General features: G+C 43.0%; 1 protein-coding gene across 2 annotated transcripts in view; it reads left to right on the top strand.

The window, feature by feature from the left end:
* The first annotated feature begins 226 nt into the window (after positions 1 to 226).
* Positions 227 to 21,131, top strand: part of EPHB6 (EPH receptor B6) — a 53,603-nt gene continuing 32,698 nt past the window's right edge. For both annotated transcript variants that reach the window (XM_067041962.1, XM_067041958.1), the window contains exons 1-3: positions 227 to 484; positions 13,219 to 13,450; positions 13,873 to 14,023. The gene's annotated coding sequence lies outside the window, so the exon portion shown is untranslated. The remainder of the gene's footprint in view (positions 485 to 13,218; positions 13,451 to 13,872; positions 14,024 to 21,131) is intronic.

The raw sequence follows: 21,131 nt of genomic DNA, 5'->3' as shown, positions 1-21,131 counted from the left end.
GGATTGGAGACCTAGACAGGCAGAATCGACTACTAAACCGATCAAAGTTGGCCTCTGTGCTCCATGAGCCTCTAACGGCCTCACTGGATCTAATTTATCCTCTAAGTACAACATGGGGTAGAGGAAAATGGAGGCCTTGGAATCAAAGAGATATGGGTTCTAATCACAGCTCTGCTTCTTAGGAACCCTCAGGGAACTGTCATCCTCGACGTTCTCATCTGTAAAATGAAAAGAAGGATTGCAATGCAGTAAGTCCCCTACATACGAACCTTCAAATTGTGAACTTTGGAAGATTCGCACGTGTGTTCCATCAACGTCAGGTGTGAGTGAAATGGCAGCTCGCCTCCGTCTCCGGTTGCTGACGATCCTTCAGCTCTACCATCTCCACATCCTCTCCTCCTCCAGTCAGTAACTCTTCTCGCCTGTTCACTCGACGCCAGCCCCCGGGTGCCAGCTGTTGTGCTGTACTACTGTACTTTTCAAGGTACTGTACTGTAAGATTTAAAATATTTTCTTTCTTTTTTGTGTTTGTTTTTATGTATTATTTGGGTGAAAAGTATTATAAACCTATGACAGTACAATACCATATAACCACTTGTGTTAGTTGGGCACCTGTGCTAACTCGATTGGACTTATGAACGTGCTCTTGGAACGAAACTCATTCATATGTAAGGGACTTACTGTACCTGCAAATGCTTGAAGATGCATTTTGCCTGGCGCACTGCCTGCACTCTTACAAGTGTTGGCTGTTTTGGGTACCCCCAGTGCTTGCGGTCAAGAGTGGGAGATGTATGGGATGGGATGGAGGGTGGGGCTGGAGGATGACAGAGACACAAAAAGCACTGCCGAGCCATCAAGTCATAGTAGCTAAGGATGAGAATCTGCTAGGCACAGCTGGTATAACCTCATTCTATTGAAATGAGACATAGGACCCCAAGAGGCCTGGAGGACAGCCGTTGGGTCCCTTGGAACCTCCACTTCTCTTTGCCTTTGCCAGGCCTGTCCTCTGATGGATTCATTTTCCACACGATTACTCAGTTCGGGCTGGATGTGGTGGAGTAGTTTAAGGTGAGACCCTGGGAAGAGGAGCGGTAGAAGTGGCCTAACAGGGAGAACAAGCCTGAAGCGAATCAGGCATTTGTGATGCTTTCCTGTTTCATCGGGGGCTAGTGATGTAAGAGATTTGTTATTGTTGCTGTTGCTGCAGTAACACAGTTCAAAGTTCATGTTGGGGTTCTTGCTTCTAATAGAGTTTCGGCTGCAGCACATGTTTTTGGTTTGCATCTGAATGCACTGTATTTGTGGGAGAGGGTTTGGTTTTCGATCCTTTCCAAATTTAATGAGTCCTTTTATGTTATTGACTTACATGATGATAAATCAAGTGGTAAGCGTAGTGTGGGTTCCATGAACACTTAGAACATATGATGAAAAATAGCTATAGCCAAGTACAGTTGTTCAATCTCAGTTTTTATAAACCTGTTAATAGGACCCAATATGCCTCTATGCTCGTCAGATTGGAGGGGTTGAACCCAAGATGGGTATGTGCCCACATGCACACACAGAGCGTCTTTTCTCCTCTTCCTTCCCTTTCTGTCCTTCATCTTTGCTCCTGGAATTTTTATTGAGTTAGTCCTGAGTGGGGATGCGGATGGAAGGAGGGTAGACAGAGGGTGGCTGCAGATTCCAGGAGGAGGGACTTGTCCTTACTTTTGATGGGAACACGTCATGCCCTCATTCGGCTGGCAGCCTCTCACTCCAGCAAAAGCTGTGTGCGTCCTGCAGAGCCCACGAGAGCTGATGTAACTCATGGGCTGCCTTGGCTCCGCGTCACCGCCAAGCATAGAAAGCAATGTGATCTTCTCCCCTTGAGATGGCACAGCAGATTGGAGAGTGAAGAGACATTCAGAGGAGCGTAGCCAGCTGGCTCCTGACTCCCTAATCATTGTCACAACTCACTAGCTTGGAGCTCCTTCCATATGGCTGATGCCATAGAAAAATATCTCCTCATTCTCAACTGCCATCTGCAATATTGCTTATTCATTCACGTTATTCAAGTCATTCATATATTGAAATGTGGATGCGGATATGGTCCCTCTACTCTGTGGCAGCAGATCTCTGAGAGGGAGGGGCCCTATCTCTGGCCCCTGTGAGGAGGTGTCAGCCAGAGAAGCTGAGCTGAAGCCCAGGTTGAACTACGGCAGCTCTCTCCTCGCCCTTCCTGGACACTTTCTTGGGTGGGTGTTCTTCTCTCTGGCAAAGCCTCCCTCAAATCCTTTGGTGGCCACGTTGGGTTTCTCTCCCCACACTGAATTCTTAATGATTCACTACTGATAGGATAAAGCTCTGTATGTGGAGAGAATGGGAATACATTTAACTCTTCTCTTTTTAACTTAAAAACTGAAATCCATCCCCAAACGACAGATTTGGAAGATACTTTGAGGGTCCATTTGTTCCTCTGCAGAAGAGTTAAAAATTACGTGGGCTGAGGGGAAGAGAGGTGCGTCACCCAAGGAGATGTTTCTAAAGTTCCCCTATCTGTGTCCCCTCCATACCCTGCCCCCGCCTGGCTATATCTTGATCAAGAAAAGAGATGGGAGAGAGGTGGGGAGGGCAGAATTGGAAGCTCAGAAGTTTGGAAGGCAGAGAATTGTGCTAATTTCCAGGGTGAGGAGAACAAGACCCTGGGTACCTAGTTGCCACACCAGAGATCAATAAGTAGAAATGGCTTGTGGTAAGAGGATAATGCCTCCAAAAGATGTCGACATCCTATTCCCCAGAACCTGTGAATATGTTGTGTTACACAGTGAAGTGGAATTCAGGTTGAAGCTGGAGTTAAGGTTTCTAATCAACTGAGCTTAAAATCGGGGAATTATCTTGGATTTTCCAGGTGTGCCCATGTAATCACAGGCATCCTGAAACGTGGAAGAGGAGAGTAGAAAAGAGTGAGAGAAAGAGATGTAGCAATGCAAGCAGAGTCAGAGAGGCTAGGGACTTCCCTGGTGGTCCAGTGGGTAAGACTCTGCACTCCCAATGCAGGGGGCCCAGGTTTGATCCCTGGTCGGGGAACTAGATCCCACATGCGTGCCGCAACTAAGACCTGGCACAGCCTAAATAAATAAATATTTTTTTTTAAAAAAAGAGAGAGAGAGAGAGAGAGAGGCTGTTTCTGGCTTTGAAGGTAAAGGGGGCCATGAGCCAAGGAACGCAGATGGCCTCTAGAAGCTGCATAAGGCAAGGAAAGGGATTCTCTCCGAACCTCCAGAAAGGATACAGCCCAGCTGACACCTTGATTTTAGCTCAGTGAAACCCGTGTCAAGCTTCTGAGCTATATAGAACTGTAAGATAATACATGTGTGCTGTCTCAAGCCACTATGTTTGTAGCAATTCATTACAGCAGCAACGGAAGCCACAAGGCTCTAAAATCTTTCTTGACAGAGGAACCCAAGCAGTCTCCAAGACTCCCCAGGGAACTCAGGATAATCAGGAGTAGCCACTTTCTCATTCCCGTGAAAACAGATGAACTGAGAGAAGAAATCAAGCCCGAAGAGGCCTCCTTGTTGAGACATGGAACATATAGAACATCCTGCATGGATCAACAGGGACTGAAGAACAGATACACGCTAGAAAGGCAGCAGTTATCAGTGGGGCCAGATGCTGAAAACCAGTACGAATGAGAATTCTGAAGAAAAGATAAACAAGGACTGAAGTACCCTCCGATGATACCTTGATACTTGGTAAGCTCCCCAGAACTTAGATACCATCAGGAGGAAAGGGGTAAGAGGAAAACCATGAACTGTCTGAGAAAATCCTGAGTCAACCACATGTACCCCAAAGAAAGGGGACTTAGATATAAAGTTATTTTCATTATAGAAAATAAAATTATTTTACCCACCCATGTTTGAAGCCATAAATTTCATACCCAATGCATATTAAATTCAAGGTTAAATAGGTGCGGTGGAAAACACAGAAATAAATAAGCTGTGATACTTGTCTTCCAGTAACTATTATCTGTTGAGGAAAGTAAGGGGTGGAAAGTCATCCAGATAGGAAATGCTAAAAGAGTTTGGAAACTTCTGCTTCCAGTTCGGATGGAGAAACAGGTATCCACCTAGTCCTCTGTATTAGTTTCCTTGAGCTGCTGTAACAAAGTACCACAAACCGTGTGGCTTGAAAAACCAGAAATTTATTGTCTCACAGTTTTTTGGAGTCCAGAAGTCCAAAACTAAGGTGACAGTAGGGCCATGCTCCCTCTGAAACCTGGAGGGGAATCCTTTCTTGCCTGTTCCTAGCTTCTGGTGACTTGCTGGCAATCTTTGGCATTCCTTGCTTTGTGGCTCCATCACTCCAGTGTCTGCCTTCATCATCACATGGTATCCTCCCTGCATGTGTCTGTCTTCACATGGCTGTCCTCTTATAAGGCCACTACAGTACTTAGTACTCAGGTAGCCCACAGTAAGCCAGTATAACTTCATCTTAACTAATCACATCTGCAATGAATCTACTCCCAAGTAAGTCCACATTCTGAAGTACTGGGGGTGAGGACTTCAACATACCTTTTCTGAGGAGGACACAATTCAACCCATTATACCCTCCAACTATAAACAACTAGAAACCTGGATAATATCCATGAAACAATTGTTTTCTGATATTAGACAATAGCTAGTACAAGACTGTGATGTAGAAGACAGGGAAACAAATGAGGCGAGCTCTGTAGTCATCCAGTTTTCTGCCTGGTACTTTATGGGCTGCTTTGCCAGGAGAAGGAACCCAGACAGAGCACGTCAAATCCTGAAATCTTACTGAGCTGAGGAGACAGCTCAGAGAGGAGGAGAAGAGCCCCAGAAATCTACAGAAGGGGCTTCTTGAGTCCTTGGCTGAATACTAAGCTGTGTGTGACTAGGGTGAAACTCCATGAGGCCAGGCAAAGAATAACTCCTGGGGAATTAACTACTGGTGAAATACAGGGTGAGGAGTTACTAGAGTTTGCACAAGGCTGAGAGATGTTCAAGCTGTGTCCAACCAGAATAGACGTTGTTTTTAAAAATTTTATTTATTTATTTATTTTTGGCTGTGTTCGGTCTTCGCTGCTGTGCTCGGGCTTCTCATTGTGGTGGCGTCTCTTTTTTTTTTTTTCTTGCGGTGCACGGGCCTCTCACCGTTGCGGCCTCTCCCGCTGCGGAGCACAGGCTCCGGACGCGCAGGCTCAGCGGCCACGGCTCACGGGCCCAGCCGCTCCGCGGCACGTGGGATCCTCCCGGACCGGGGCACGAACCCGTATCCCCTGCATCGGCAGGAGGACTCTCAACCACTGCGCCACCAGGGAAGCCCAACGGTGGCTTCTCTTGTTGCGGAGCACGGGCTCTAGGCACGCAGGCTTCAGTAGTTGTGGCACGTGGACTCAGTAGTTGTGGCTTGTGGGCTCTAGAGCTCAGGCTCAGTAGATGTTGTGCACCGCACAGGCTTTGTTGCTCCGCGGCATGTGGGATCTTCCCGGGCCAGGGCTCGAACACGTCCCTTGCATTGGTAGGCAGATTCTTAACCACTGCGCCACCAGGGAAGCCCCATTCTAGTTGCTGTTGAATTCCCGGTGCATTCAGTTGAGACCCCAGGGTAAGATTCAACTAGCCCTGGAATAAGGCTCTACTCTACCTTAAACCTAACAAAGCTTAGAAAAACCCTTGAAAGGAACAAGCAGACAAGCTGATCTGCAAGTAAATTAATGGCTTGCTAGAATAAAGCTCCACACTGTTTGAAAGAAGAAAACAAGATCCAGACAATCAAAAATAAAACATTCATAATGTTGAGCATTCAGCTAAAAAGTACTGGGTAGACTAAGAAGCTGGAAAGTGTGACCACACTCAATGGTAGTATCAGTCAACAGAAACTGACCCACAGATGTCACGCGATGATAAGTTAGGTAAGACTTTAAGAAAGCTATCATAAATACGTTCAAAGATTTAAAGGAAAACGCAACACGAGGAGAGAAACAGAGACTTTAAAAAGAGAATTAAATAGAACTTTTAGAACAGACAAATAAAATATATGAAATGAAACAGTTCCTGCATAAGCTTAACATTAGATCAGGTACCATAGGAGAAAAGTACACATAAAACCAGGACAATAGAAACTGTCAAAAAGAAGAAGAAGAAGAAGAAGAGAGTGGCAGAAGGCTGAACAAAAGCAAAAAGGAAAAAGTCTTATAGCAAAACCTCCTGAACAATATCAAGCAGCCTAACACAACTGGGATCTTTGACACAGAGAAGAGATGAGGTGGCAGAAAAAAAAAGTTTTCAAAACTATAGCCAAAATGTTCAGATCTGAAAAATAATATCAACCTACAGACCAAGAAGCTTGGCAAAACCCAAGCAGGATGATCCCAAAACGTTCGGTCCATGGACTTCCCTGGTGGCGCAGTGGTTGAGAGTCCGCCTGCCGATGCAGGGGACGCGGGTTCGAGCCCCGGTCCGGGAAGATCCCACGTGCCGTGGAGCGGCTGGGCCCGTGCGCCACAACTACTGAGCCTGCGCTCTAGAGCCCGTGCACCGCAATGAAGAGTAGACCTCGCTCGCCACAGCTAGAGAAAGTCCCCCGCGCAGCAACAAAGACACAATGCAGCCAAAAATAAATAAATTAATTAATTTTTTTAAAAAACACAAACTTTGGTCAAGAAAGAGATTACTTCTAGTTACAATGATCCGTGTAACTTTCATGTAAGAGACAGACTCTGAGTTTGGCTAGCCTGAGAAAGATGAGAGAGCAAAAATCAGGAAAGGAGGAATGGATTAAGCAAAGGTACAGAGACTAAAAGTACAGGACATAAGTGAAGAACAGAGAAAGATTAGTTTAGGGGGAGTGGGAAATAATGCAAGAAGATCGGTTATAGTAAAATTCCCTAAAGCTTAAATATCAATGTATGGAGGGAATTTCTGATAAAGTAACAGGGATTGGATTTATCCTCCAACTCAAGACAACTAAATATACAAAATATATGAAATAATAGTTTTTAGAAATTGGACAACAGGTGGCACAAGACAAGGATCCCTGAGAGAAGTGAAACAAATGAGGCGACCCTATGATGGCCCCAGCTTACTATCTTGAGAAATATTTCAGGTAGCAGTGGTGAAAAATAGAACCTGTCTGTCTCTCTGAGTTGAGAAGACTCAAGTTCGGAGTTTAAAGAGGCCAAAGTGGCTAAAATTCCAGGGCAGTGAGAGGAAAGCTGCAAAGAAAAAGAGCCCTAGAATCTGCAGAGGCTCTTAGTGATTCCTTGGCTGTTCTGGTAAGTACACGCATATGAGGAAACTACTTTCGGGTAGGGAAATGCCACTGCAAATGACCAGGCAGAAGCATCCCAGAGCTCACATAGGGCTTCAGATAGATGATGTTTCCACCAGCAAGAGTTGAGAGCATTGAGGAGAATTCTCAGAAGAGTATTGCCTCAGTAGTGGAGGCAAGTTAACTTTAGACTAAAGGCTATTCTAGACACAACTTACAAAGCTTCAAAGCAAGACTTGGAAATATCAAATTGTTTCCATAGAATTTAACTGTGTCACAAAACAAAGTACAGAATTTTTTAAAGAGGTACAAATATCCCAGAATGTAGCCACATAAAATTCAAATAGCTGACATCCAATTTTAAAAAAATTAGACCCTCTTCAGAGGGTCCACCTCTAGTATTTAGCAGAGCACTTGATCAGCGCATAGATGTGAGGAAACTATCTGAAACTGGGGAAATAACTACCCAAAAGGATTAAAAAAATCAGGACCTGAATTTCACTTAGGGCCAGGAATATTGTATGTACTCACCAGCCAGAATTAAAAAAACTTAAAATTCATGTGGCATTGGGTAGAGAACTTATAAGTGTTTTGACTTAGGAGTGGAAAATAATTAACCCTAGACTACATGCTGCTCTGGACCCACCAAACAAATATTTAAAGCCAGACAATAAAAAAAATTCAGATTGCGTCCAAGTAACTTCTAAAACAGAGTTCTAAAACAGAGCTCAAGAATATGTATAGGAATATAAAAATTACAACACAAAAGTAAAATTCAATGTGCAGCATGCAATAAAAAATTACCAGGCATGCAAAGAAGCAGAGAAATATAATTCGTAATGAGAAAAAAAATGAATTAATCAAAACTAACCCAGAACTGACACAGATACTAGAATTAGAAGATAAAGATGTAAAAATGGTTATTATAACTGTGTCCCATATGTCCAAGACGCTAGAGAAAAGATTGAACATGTTAAGTAGAGACAAGGAAAATATTTTTTAAAGCCTCAAATCAAAATTCTAGAGAGGAAAACTATAATGTCTGAGATGAAAAAAATACATTGTCTGAGATTGATGGCAGGTTAGACAATGCAGAAGAAAATATTAATGAACTTGAAGGTAAAGCATTAAAAACAAGCTGAGATGAAATAGAGTTTTTGAAAAGTAAATAGACCATCCAGAGTTACAGGACAACTTCAAGTGGCCTAATATACTTGTAACTGGGGTCCCAGAAGAAGCGGAAAGAGATGAGAAGAAAGAAAAAAATGAGAAGTCATGACTGAAAAATTTCCAAATTTGATAAAATTCTAAATCCACAAATCCAAGAAGTCTGCCAAAACCAAGGACAAGAAACACACACACACCACCCCCAAAGAATACCACAATCAAATTGCTTAAAACTATTGTTAGAGAGAAGATCTTAAAAGCAGCCAGACAATAAAGACGTATTTTATACAGTGGAACAAAGTAAGGAAGACAAAAAAATTTCTTGATGAAAATAGTACAAGTGAGAAGACAGCAGAGCGACATCTTTAGGGTGCTGAAGGAAAAATATTGTCAATCTGTCATTCTATACCGAGTGGAAAGCTTCATAAAACCCTTCCTAAACACGTCTGTTCTTTTGCCAAATTTCCATTCTGGATGCTAGCTGCCTTTTCCCTTCTCTTTCTTTCCACAGCCACTCCCATCCTGAGTTGTTCTATCCTGAATTGTCCCAAACAATTCAGCTCTTGAAGAGAATATCCAGCAAACAAAAGTGTAATAGCAGATCAGCCCCATTTGGAAATTAATTTCATGACCACCACTTTTTATGCAAGCTTGATCCTTTCAGATGTTACCCTCTCACCTAGCCCCCTTCACCAGAAGGGACTCATCAAACTATCTAGTAGACAAAATAAATGTCCACTGAGGGAGAATTCTGCTACTTAGAAAATAATATTTTCTTTCTCTTGTTACCTATAAAAATTGGTAAAATCACGATTGGTTTGAGGGAAAGGGAAATAATAAGTGTAATTTAGTGCTCTGATCCTGAAGTTACAGTGGTCCAATTCAAGGGGAAAAGCACAAGTGAAAGACTGGGTTTTTAATGAGACATCAGGATTAGTGATAGTGGTTTGAGAGTTATTTACATGGAGATAACAGTTAAAATTTTGGGAATGGGTGAGATCTCCAAAGGAACAGGTGAAGGCAAAGCACAAAGGTCCCAAAACAGGAAAGGCTAAAATTTCATGCTTTTTGGCAAAGAAGGAAAAAAATGCTTGAGAAAGAAAGAAGGTAATTCTAGAGGTAAGAAGAAAAATGGGAAGGTGTCTTGGCAGCTAAGAGAAGATGCTGACCAAAAAGAGATGGCGGGGACTTCCCTGGTGGCGCAGCAGATAAGACTTTGCGCTTCCAATGCAGGGGGCCTGGGTTCGATCCCTGGTCAGGGAACTAGATCCCACATGCATGCTGCAACTAAGAGTTCGCATGCCGCAACTGAGGAGCCCATGAGCCACAACTAAAGGAGCCCATGAGCCACAACTAAAGGAGCCCGCCTGCCACAACAAAGGGGCCATCTAGCTGCAACTAAGAAGCCCACGAGCCACAACTAAAGGAGCCCACCTGCCACAACTAAGGAACCCACATGCTGCAACTAAGGAGCCCGCCTGCCACAACTAAGGAGCCTGCCTGCTTCAACTAAGGAGCCTGTGAGCTGCAACTAAAGTAACCTGCCTGCTGCAACTAAGACCCGGCGCAACCAAATAAGATAATTTTTTTAAAAAAAGAGAGAGAGATGGCAATGGGATTTAAAAGGACATAACAAGGTCAACCAAATTAGGACTGAGTGAACTCACTGGTATCATTGATTAGAGGAGCAGATGTGAAGCGTTCATCTGTCGAGCACAAGGGTGGAGAGAACAAGGCAGGAGTTCAAGGGAATGATACTGTTGAATAAAGTCTTTTATCCCAAGATAATTGTATCTGCTTATGTTTGAAAGCCGAGAGGAGTAAATCTGTGAAGACAGGAAAATTGAAGATGCTAAAGAGAGAAGTTAATTGAGAAACAAGGGAAGCCTGAGGAAATGAATTCTGGGGCACCAAGAGAGGGGGATCTCTTCCTCTAAACTAGGAGAAAAAGAATTAGAAATCTATCCTGTGGACATTCTACAGGATGGATTTGCAGTAAAGAAGGCCAATAAACATAGTGAAAAATGCTTAATCTAACTAAAGTTCAGTGAAAGGTGAATTTTTTAAATAAAACACCATTTCACCCATCAGATGGGCAAAATTAAAAGAATCAATAAGATCCGACGCTGTTGAGGAAGTAGGGAAATACAGACTCTCCCACAGCTGGAATGTAAGCTCAGCCTTTGTGGAAGGCCATTCGGCAACAGTTATTAAAAATGCACATAACATGTTACTCAACAAGTCACTTCAAAGAAACAATTCCTTGGGCTTCCCTGATGGCGCAGTGGTTGAGAATCCGCCTGCCGATGCAGGGGACACGGGTTCGTGCCCTGGTCCGGGAAGATCCCACATGCCGTGGAGCAACTAAGCCCGTGAGCCGTGGCCGCTGGGCCTGTGCGTCCAGAGCCTGCGCTCCGCAACGGGAGAGGCCACAACAGTGAGAGGCCCGCATACCGCAAAAAAAAAAAAAAAAAAAAAAAAAAAAAAAAGAAACAATTCCATAAAAATATATGCACATGTAGGCAGAAAATTCTGTCAGGATTTATGTGATAGCATCGTTTATAAATGGCAAAATATAGGAAATATGTAAATACCCATCAGTATAGTAATGGACAAATAAATATCTATAACATACTATGCTATGCACTAGTATTGTGGAATAAAATAGAGCAATATGTGGTACGGTGGAAATATTCCCAAGGTATGCTGTTAAGTAAAAAAAGAAAGCTGCCAAATAATATGTGTAAGGCAATTAATATGTATAAGGCAATACGACTTATATCAAAACACATTCACAACCCCATGTGCAAAGCAGTTTATTTGTATACACACACACACACACATACATCCACATGTTCCTTCATCCAACCAGTCGTACCTGGGTACCTACTAGACATTCGCGTGTAGCTTATTTTGATAAGGGATTCAAATGTATAGAGAGAAAAAGGACTGGAGAAATGCACACTGGATTGATAATAATGGTTATTTGTGGGAAATGAAGCAGGAGAGGGGAGGGTCAAGAAAGACTTTGTTTGATCGTCAGTGTTGTATTTTTCACGGAGATGTATTTGTGTGATGTGTCTTGAGTACAAGTGAATGAGCCCAACTCCCACTAAACTTTTGAGCAGGTAACTAAGTGAATTACCGTCATTAGGCTGAAACGCCATCTTTTTTTTTCTTCAGTTCATAGTAAATAACCTATTGAGAACGACATCAAAAAAGGTGCCTGAGTACTTCAGATTGACAGGACGTCTGGATGCCCAGGGAGGGATAAATATGTGAAAGTCAGACAAGGAATGGCGTGAGTGAAGGATCCAGGAGAGGGAGAGGGAGACGTGGAGCATTGGAGATGCTGACAGAAAACATGTTGAGGAAGAACTGCCTGCTAAGGTGAAGGCACTCAGGGTTCGGTCCGAGTGGTGTGAGGTCTAAGCTCTTGGGGGGTCACTCAACAGATAGACTGTGCTCATTAATGAATGCCAGAACAGGACTCAGTTACTGAATCATCTTTGGATGTGCAAATAGGTCAGCAGAGGTTGCTAAGCTATAGATTTCAGGAGGGCTGTGGACATAAAAAGGGAAAGACTTAAAATAACGAGGACCAGAGGAAAGGTGGGAGAAACGGCCAAGAGTAAGGTCAGTCCCACCCACCCCCTACCACTTTTTTTTTTTTTTTTTTTGCGGTACGCGGGCCTCTCACTGCTGTGGCCTCTCCCGTTGCGGAGCGCAGGCTCCGGACGCACAGGCTCAGCGGCCATGGCTCACGGGCTTAGTTGCTCCGCGGCACGTGGGATCCTCCCGGACCGGGGCACGAACCCGTGTCTCCTGCATCGGCAGGCGGACTCTCAACCACTGCGCCACCAGGGAAGCCCCACTCACTACCTCTTATAATGCTGGTTTGGGGGAGCTCTCAATGGGAGGGAAAAGTAGGAGGAACAGTATTGAAAGAGGAGGACTCGATAGGGCAAAGCTGTGAATCTAGAAAAACGTTACGGGAAAAAAACAGTATGTGCAACAGAGCAGACACCAACTGCATAGTATGAACACATTGCAGACGAGACTGGGTGCTACCAACGGGATGGCTAATGAGAACAAAGTCATCCAAGGAGAAAGGGTGGTGCCCTGAGCTCGGGGTGGGGTTCACTGGGGTGTGGAGACAATTGGGGAGGGAAGCAAAAAGCAGAGCCATTCAGGGAAAGTCATAATGAGAACCAGGGTGTCTGGTCGCTGTCATTCCCGGAGCAAGGTGTCTCAAAGTGGGAAAATCAAGTTCAAGAGGGGAGAGGCCGATGACCACATACACACTTTCTTTCATACACACACCCTAAGATTCCAAATGCAAGCCTTGCGATGAGTCATATCAATAGCAACAATTATTTGACCGGTCAGGTATGTTTACTTTTGATGTCATTACAAAGAGCAGTTGAGGATGTGAGAAAACTTCACTGAGATCTCCCTTTAAAATCTTGCTGTGTTCAAAGGTATGTACTAGCTTATAACTGTGTTATCTTTTACTGAGGGAAGTTGAGACAAACAGTTTGGAAAAGTTTCAGGAAAGTAAAGAGTCACTTTAAAAAGTGTTTTAGAACAATAACAGTAAAATTCATGTGCCAGTTGAAAATAAATGATAAAGAAATTCCCCAAACAAGTTTTAAAAATTAGTGGACTAAAGAGATATAAGGAATGGGCAACTTCTTTTTTCTAACAGATAACGTATTTTGGGATTTGCTGTGTTCGGGTTCAATCAAGTTGTTTTCACATCTTATCACCCTTAAGGTAAAGCTCCACCATCCTGACAGGTGGTTGGGATTTGTCTCAGTGAACAAACGAGGGCACTGAGGCTTGGAGAGACTAAGTCACGTGCCCCAGCTCACACCACAGCGGCGACACCTGGGCTCCACCTAGTGCGGACCGATTGCAAAGCTCCTGTGTTTCATTGTCTGCACTACATTACTCCTCAGCATAGAGTGAGGGCTGCAGCAGATTCACGTCGCGGCTGTGCAGAGAGGTACGCATTTCTCCCTCCCTAATATCTATCAGTGCTTACTCTTACTCTTGGGAGCTGTTCCTAGTGTTGAAATGTTTAACAGCTTGATCCCGACAAAGACCCTATGCTGCAGCTGTCAGCCCCCTCTCTGCAGACAGCCCAGGCACAGATGAGTTAGATGATTCTGCCCGTGGCCACAAGATTAGCAAGTAGTTGAGACAAGAGACCCAGCCAGGCAGTCTGTCTCCCGAAGCTCGTCGTCGTGGTGAAGAGCCATGGCAATGCGAGAGGTTGATTTTGCTTCCCCCATGGAGAGAGAAACAAGAAAATGCTAGGATCGGAAGCAAGGGATGAAATTTTTTTTAAAATTTTCCTCTTCACAAGAGTGTTGAGGAGACAAAAGAACCACAAAATTGGGTTTACTGTTAACATGTACCTTTCAGATATTTGAAAGACATTGAGGATTTCACAGACACTGAGAATTTCAGGATTCCCAGGTGATTCTGCGAAACAAGGGCCTCTAAGCAAAGCCAGATATGCTCACAGGAAAAGTTGTGACGGGATCGGGAATATGAGAAAGAAAAGATTTCCAAGGTAAGTTTAATCAAAGTACAAAAATAATAATAATGATGATTGTAACAAACATTATTGAGTGCATACTCTGTGCCGGACATTGTTGTAGATAACATGCTCCCCCTAGGCTGAATGGTCAGCAGATACCCTCAGAACCTCCTACAGAACATGGAATCAACAGCCAGTGGATGAAAGATTAGATTAGATGACCTTATATCTTTGCAAAGGCAGTTCATTAAAAAAATGTTATTAAGTAAATACATGCCTACTCTTGGAATGGTTGTAGAGTCTATGATTCTAGAAATAAAACAAGATTCTAAGAAAATAGCAAGAGAAACAAATTGCTTGAAGAGCTGGTTATAATAAAACAAGACAAGCAAACACACATATACACATATATATACACACACAAAAATCTAGATAGAAGATATCCACTATGTGCTTATGTGGAATTTAGGAAAAAACATACAGTGAAGGTTACACCAAGGAGAAAAAACAAAATTTCTAGGAACATTGTCTGAGGACTACCAGCTGATTTATTGAAGCATAAGATGCAGCCAGAAGTCAGTAGCAGATCTACTCAGGGCTCAGAAAGGGACTAGGGATATGCACTTTGATCAAGAAACTTTCCTCCACTTTTTTTTTTCTTATACTTCATTTGATCACAGTGGTAAAAAACAATGGGCGGGGCTTCCCGGGGCTTCCCTGGTGGCGCAGTGGTTGAGAATCCGCCTGCCGTTGCAGGGGTCACGGGTTCGTGCCCTGGTCCGGGAAGATCCCACATGCCGCGGAGCAACTAAGCCCGTGAGCCATGGCCGCTGGGCCTGCGCGTCCGGAGCCTGTGCTCCGCAACGGGAGAGGCCACGGCAGTGAGAGGCCCGCATACCGCAAAAAAAACCAAACAAACAAACAAACAAACAAACAAACAAAAAAAACAATGGGCATAGTATCTGAGTATGTCTGTGAAACCTTACTCATTAAAATGTCTGTATTGGAAGTATATTTAATTGTAATACCTCTCTACCCATAAAGACATAAATATGACATTTGATATGACCCAATGCTTGATGGAAGCCAAGTGAACATTTAGAGTAACCTAGGCATTCCTGCATTGCTAGGGTGTGGTCTTTGGAGAAGTAAAGCTCCATCCTTCCCTAAGGATTTTGAAAACTAAGACGTTAAGGTGAGGTGTGGTCCTGCTAATGGATGAATAAAGCAGTCAGTAAGATATTAGTGATAGGGTGTCCCTCCTCCATTTCTCCTCCAAACCATCCCTCAGGTCCTTGGTGAAATAGCTGAGGCAAGCTCTACAGTAGAAGGCTGTGTCACCATACGGAAAACACACACACGCACACCCAAGAGAAAAAGAGAGTTGGCTTCTGCATGTTCCGTAAAAGCCCTAGGTGTGGCCACTATCTCTAGGTTTAATGAAGCTATAATTATGAAGGAAAAAACAAACAACATTAAGAAGAAGAAGGCCCGATTGTGGTATTTTCATAGCAGAGGTTTGTCGAGGTCATGTGAACTCCTGTATTTCTTCCTAACAATGTCCCAAGTCCAAGGAAAGTAAAGGATAAAAAGATAAAGATTAAGGAAATAAGCCGGTGCTGTACAACTGGTCTAGACTGCAAATTTTTCAATGTAATGAAAAACCAAAGAAGGAATTAAAAATATTTATAATGTGCATATGGCATATTACTTGCATATGGCATATATCTAACATTTATGTATGTTACATATCTAACATTATGAGAATGTTAGAATCTGTTATAGAGACAAGAAAACAAAGAGGGTAAAGAAACTAAGTGTAGAGGCAGGTATCTTGCGAGACATTGGCAGCATTCGTAAGATATGCTAAATATAGATAAATAAGTCAGTAACCTCTGAGATGCATACGACTAGATAAAATACAGCCTGAATGTGCCAAACAAAGATAGAAAGGGATGGGGAATAAGGGAAAGGTGGGGGAGGAAGGGAGGGAAAGAGGGAGGGAGGAAGCGAGGAAGGAAGTGAAGAAAGAAGGATGGAGCTGGCAAAGTGATATTGACCACATCAGCAGAGGGCGGAGACCAAGGCCTTGGGAGCAGTTTCCAACTAAAGGCAGGGCAGCAAACACAGGCAAATAGGTGAAGGAGGTCTGGGAAGGATGAGTGATTATAAGACTCTCATTAAAGGAGGGGCCCTGGGCAACAGGGCTTAGAAGAGGGAGGGCACTTGGCTCTTAACACAGGAAATGATTACACAGCATTACCTATTGTCTCTAGACTAAATAAATAATTACTATCATTTTTGAACTCGAATTATATTTATGTAAAAATGAAATGATCTCTTTTGTTAATTACATTGGGAACTGTCAGTCTGGGTAAATATTTTCAGTCCACCCATGAGTCCACAGATTCATTAATTCCCACAATGAGAGGCCCTCATAATTCCTTAAAGGCAACCCATTACACTTATGAATGAAAATAATGAGTTCTAAGGTTGCTAAACAATTTTCCTCACTTGACACTCACAGCTTGGTAATGGTAGAGCCAGGATTTGAACCTCCGTGCTCACGGAATGAAAAAATAGGACTTGAGAACCTAATATGAGGGATAGTTGGAACAGGAGTGGGTGAGAGTGAGGAAAAAACAACACTCCTCTTTGGAAAGAAGCATTGGATACAAAGAAGCATGAGGAGGGCTTCCCTGGTGGCGCAGTGGTTGAGAATCCGCCTGCCGATGCAGGGGACACGGGTTCGTGCCCTGGTCCGGGAAGATCCCACATGCCGCGGAGCAACTAAGCCCGTGAGCCATGGCCGCTAGGCCTGCGCGTCCGGAGCCTGTGCTCCGCAACGGGAGAGGCCACAACAGTGAGAGGCCCGCATAATGCAAAAAAAAATAAAAAATAAAAAAATAAAATAAAATAAAAAAAAGAAGCATGAGGGGAATCACAACATGTGCAGGAAGCACAAGCAGAGGGGCTTTATCATCTCCTTTATGACTTTATCGTCTAGATGACTTTATCATCTCCTTTATTTTTCCATGTTCTCTACCAAGTAAAATATTCTATTATGGAAAAATCTGCTAATTGTCCCCCAATATCTGTTCTCTATTTCTTCTACTCTCATAAACCACAATTAAGTTTAGTTGAGTACATAAAATTTTTTTTTTCCCGATTTGCTTATAGCGGGGCGTAGTCAAGTGACTTAGCTCTGGCCATGTTATGTAAGGTCCAGTGATGTGTGCAGCTTTCACTAAAAGTCCTGAAAGGAAGTCAATATGTCCATTCTTTCCCCTTCCTCTATCCTGCTTCTTGGTACCTCAGTGGGATGTCTTTCACTCAATCTTGGGTTATTAGTACTCTAGGAAGTACAAAGCAGAAAGTCATTCTGGGCCCTAGATCACCGTGCAGCTTCTACAACTGCCCTGAACTACTTACATTCATGCTTTTATGTGAAAGAGAAAACTCTATCTTGCCCAAAATCACCTCAAAGCCTTTTTACCAGCTCTAGACTGCCTCACTCTGGGCTCCTTTTATGCAAATTTTTAAAAACTGGGTTTTTTTAAAGCCATGATTATTTAACATCTCTTATCAGCAGAAGAATGCATAACCTGATTGATATAAACTCAGACAGGACATCCTTGTTTTAGACACTTGCCTCGCTCACTGACTTCATAAGACAACACATGGACAGTGCTCAGAGTTGATTTCAGGGCACAGATGTAGGACACAAAGCAGGACACAAGGACTGCTTGAGTGGGTCTAGTGACAATTATTCATAATCAAGTGTATTATAGAGCTGAACGTTGATGTAAAACAATGGCTGCTTTTAACAGATGAGGGTGTACTGCAGGACAGGAAGAACAGAGGGAAAAGAAAAGAGGAAGAAGAAAACAAGGCTCCTAATATAAAATATTCTGTGTAGCCAGCATTTCATCCCAAAGACCCTAAATCTATAGAAAAAGTGAAGGCAGAGGCACCTCTGGACAATCGTTTCACTTGTTCAACCCAAGTTCTCTTTGTCCTATAATTTCTGGACCTAACTTTCTAATAATTGTACGATTCATCTTTCCATATTCATGGTTATCCCTTTAAATACCCACAATGTTTATTAAGCTAGGTCTTTCTTCTTTATTTTTTTCGAAGCTCTGTCCCTTCCTTCCTGCCAACTTGTTATCAAAACCCCCAGGGCTCTTGAGGGAACTAGAAATGTGTCCTCCGTGTACCTGGGTTGTATTCATATAAAGACTCGATGGGAATGGGGCCGAGCAGAAAATCACTTAGACACAGGGGTGGTGTACAGGGAGCAGATGACGACAGTCTTGTCGATAAATTGCTCACACACAGATGTTCCAATAAGCCTGTAATTAAAAGGAAATCTGAATGCTTGGGCCAGGGGAAATAAATTCTCCAAGGCCAATCCTCCGTTGGTCTCTTTGATCATCTTCAGTAATGGGTCAATCAGACCACCTGCCCAGAGCTGCCCACGTGGCGTGCTTGCTTTCCCTGTGTCCTAGCTAGGTCCTGGGGATTTACATTACTCTTGCATTCAAGAGGCCTGGATTAGAAGGAGGGAGAGAGCAATAATACTTAACATTTAAATACTCCATGTATACCGTGAAGGGGAGGAAATCTTTTCCCTTCCTCTATTCTCGGTTCTTTGGCTGGTCCAGCAATTAGACTGGCATTAGACAGATTAACAGGAGAAAGAAAAAGAAATTTCATACATACAGGAACCCGAAAGATAAGAGCCTCTCAGACAGTAAGGCAACTGACAAAGGTGAAGGGGGTAGGGGTTTGGGGACTTCAAAGGGAAGGGATATAAGTCACAGGAAGATGGGAAGAGCAGATGTTTGCCATGCCCTGCAGCTGAGTCTTTCTGATATAAAAAGTTATCTCTGGTATTAGCTCTCTTCCTGGTAGAGGCCCTCTATCTAAGTTCTTTTAGGCATCTAAAGGAGGTGTCAAACAAACAAACCAAAACACCTCTTACTGAGTCTCTTAGGCTTTGATTGTCATCAGCTCAAAACAATCCACATGGCAAAGTAGCACATTTGGGGGTCGCATTATCCACTCCCCCTCAGTGACTTCTGTGTGTTTTTACATATATTATCTCATTTAATCCTCATAATGATTTTGAGAGGCAGACAGCTGATTCTTTTATTTTCTTAATAATTCATTACTTTTGAAACAAAATTTACTGCATATTTAGATTGTAAGAGGCATGTATGAAGTATATGTTTAATCTTTACAAGACTCTGATACCCAGACCATATCTTACAGTTGAGGAAATGAAGGCACTCAGTTAGTAAGTGCTAGCGGTAAAATAAATTGGCAAATATTTTTTAAAATGATAATACCTACTGCTGATGGGCTTATAAGACAGGATGGTATTTCAGTAGGGCAATTTGGTATACATACATAAAGTCATCAAAAAGCAAAAGATCTTTGGGGTCAGTGAGTCCACTTCAAGAAATTTGATCTAAGAAAGTCATCAGACATTTAACATCCCACGTATAAGAATGTCAATTGCAGGGTTGTTTGTAATTGTCAAAAACAATACTGAAATAAGTTAAATATTCAACCAGAGAAAGTTGTTTGGGACTTCAGAGGGGAGGGATACAATTCGAAGTATCCCTGTATAGAAGTATTCTATGAAATGGAATATTTTTCACATATCGTAACTTGTTTTAGGAGACTATTTAATGATACAGAACATAGTTATATAGGCATGGAAAAATCATTTATTCCTACGTGAAAAACATAGAGCTTTTAGTTCAAGATGAGGGTTTGAAGAAAATCATTTATCTCCCTTCCGTCCAAAAGCAAAAGGCAACAAACTGTTGAAATATAAGTTTTGGTAAAGAGCATAAAAGTGAAGAAATTAATATGATTGCTGAGCACTGGAAGGAAAATACTAGCAAAGCAAGGTTTTATGAGTTTCTGAAAGATCAAAGATGGCTACAGCCAAACTGATATATAAATGAGGGTGAACAGAGACACAGCTCAGCACGGCTAAAGGAGAAAGCAGCAGCTGAGGCAGGGCTACAGCAGCTGTGGACAGAGTTCCTTAAGTCCACAGGGGTGCAGTCAGAGCGTGAGAAAGAACTTAATGCAAGACAATTGGTTTAAGAACTATACCTTCAATGGCTGCTGAGTCAGAGCCTCCTTTCTGACCTCTGCACTTATGAAGGCGTTTAAGGAAAATGTCTGTAACGTGAAGGTGGAAAAATACCTTTCAGAGGAATTAAACTGTCAACCAAAGAGGGGCAATGGCTTCTAGAAGAGGTTGCCAGCTTGCTTACCGTAAAGCCTGGCAGTCCACACACCACACCCACACAGAGCGCGTGCAATCTTCTCGGGCCCGGGAGAGGCCACACTATCAGAGGAAATGTGGTCAGTTACAGGTAATTTATGTTTATTTCATGAACATGATTGGACGACTGGGTATCAGTAGACATTTGGTTTTTCGAGAGAAACAGCTGTGGCAAAGACAGTAATACAGATCTATCAAGCCATTTTATTAACCTCTTGGGAGTCCAGGAAAATTTCCTTTCCGAGACCCCTTGCATCCAGATGCAGCCAACTAGTTCTGAAGAGTGGGGTGTGAGTAGAAACATATGCCATTTCCAGGCTTGGCCTCAAACACCAAATCTCCCACAGGTGATCTTCCACTTCACCTGTTGTGACAACAGTGAGAAGCTTTGCTTAGCCATGTGCTGGATCTCAGGGTCACCCCCTCATAGAACAGCTGCACAGCTGAGCCTCCAGACCAGAAAGATACGCACCGGCCTTTAGGTGAAGAGAAAACTAAACAAAACAAACAAAGAACCCACGACTCCTGCAGGGTTAAAGCACTAAGAATTGGGGGACTGTTATAACAGGTATTATTAATTACTCTTCCTTATGTAGTAATATAAAGGACAAGACCAAATAAAATGGAATATTGACTCCAGAGGAAACAGAGATAGTTCAGGCTGCTGACACAAATAATCAATAAACAATCCATAATAAGAATAGAAGAGAGGTTTTTTTGTTTTTGATTTGTTTATTTATTTTTGGCTGTGTTGGGTCTTGGTTTCTGTTTGAGGACTTGATCTCCAGTTGCGGCGAGCGGGGGCCACTCTTCATCGCGGTGCGCGGGCCT

This window comes from Kogia breviceps, chromosome 9 (genome assembly GCF_026419965.1).
Source record: "Kogia breviceps isolate mKogBre1 chromosome 9, mKogBre1 haplotype 1, whole genome shotgun sequence".
Classification (NCBI taxonomy): domain Eukaryota; kingdom Metazoa; phylum Chordata; class Mammalia; order Artiodactyla; family Physeteridae; genus Kogia; species Kogia breviceps.
Note: the sequence above shows the minus strand (reverse complement) of the source record. Positions and strands in the feature narration are given on the sequence as shown.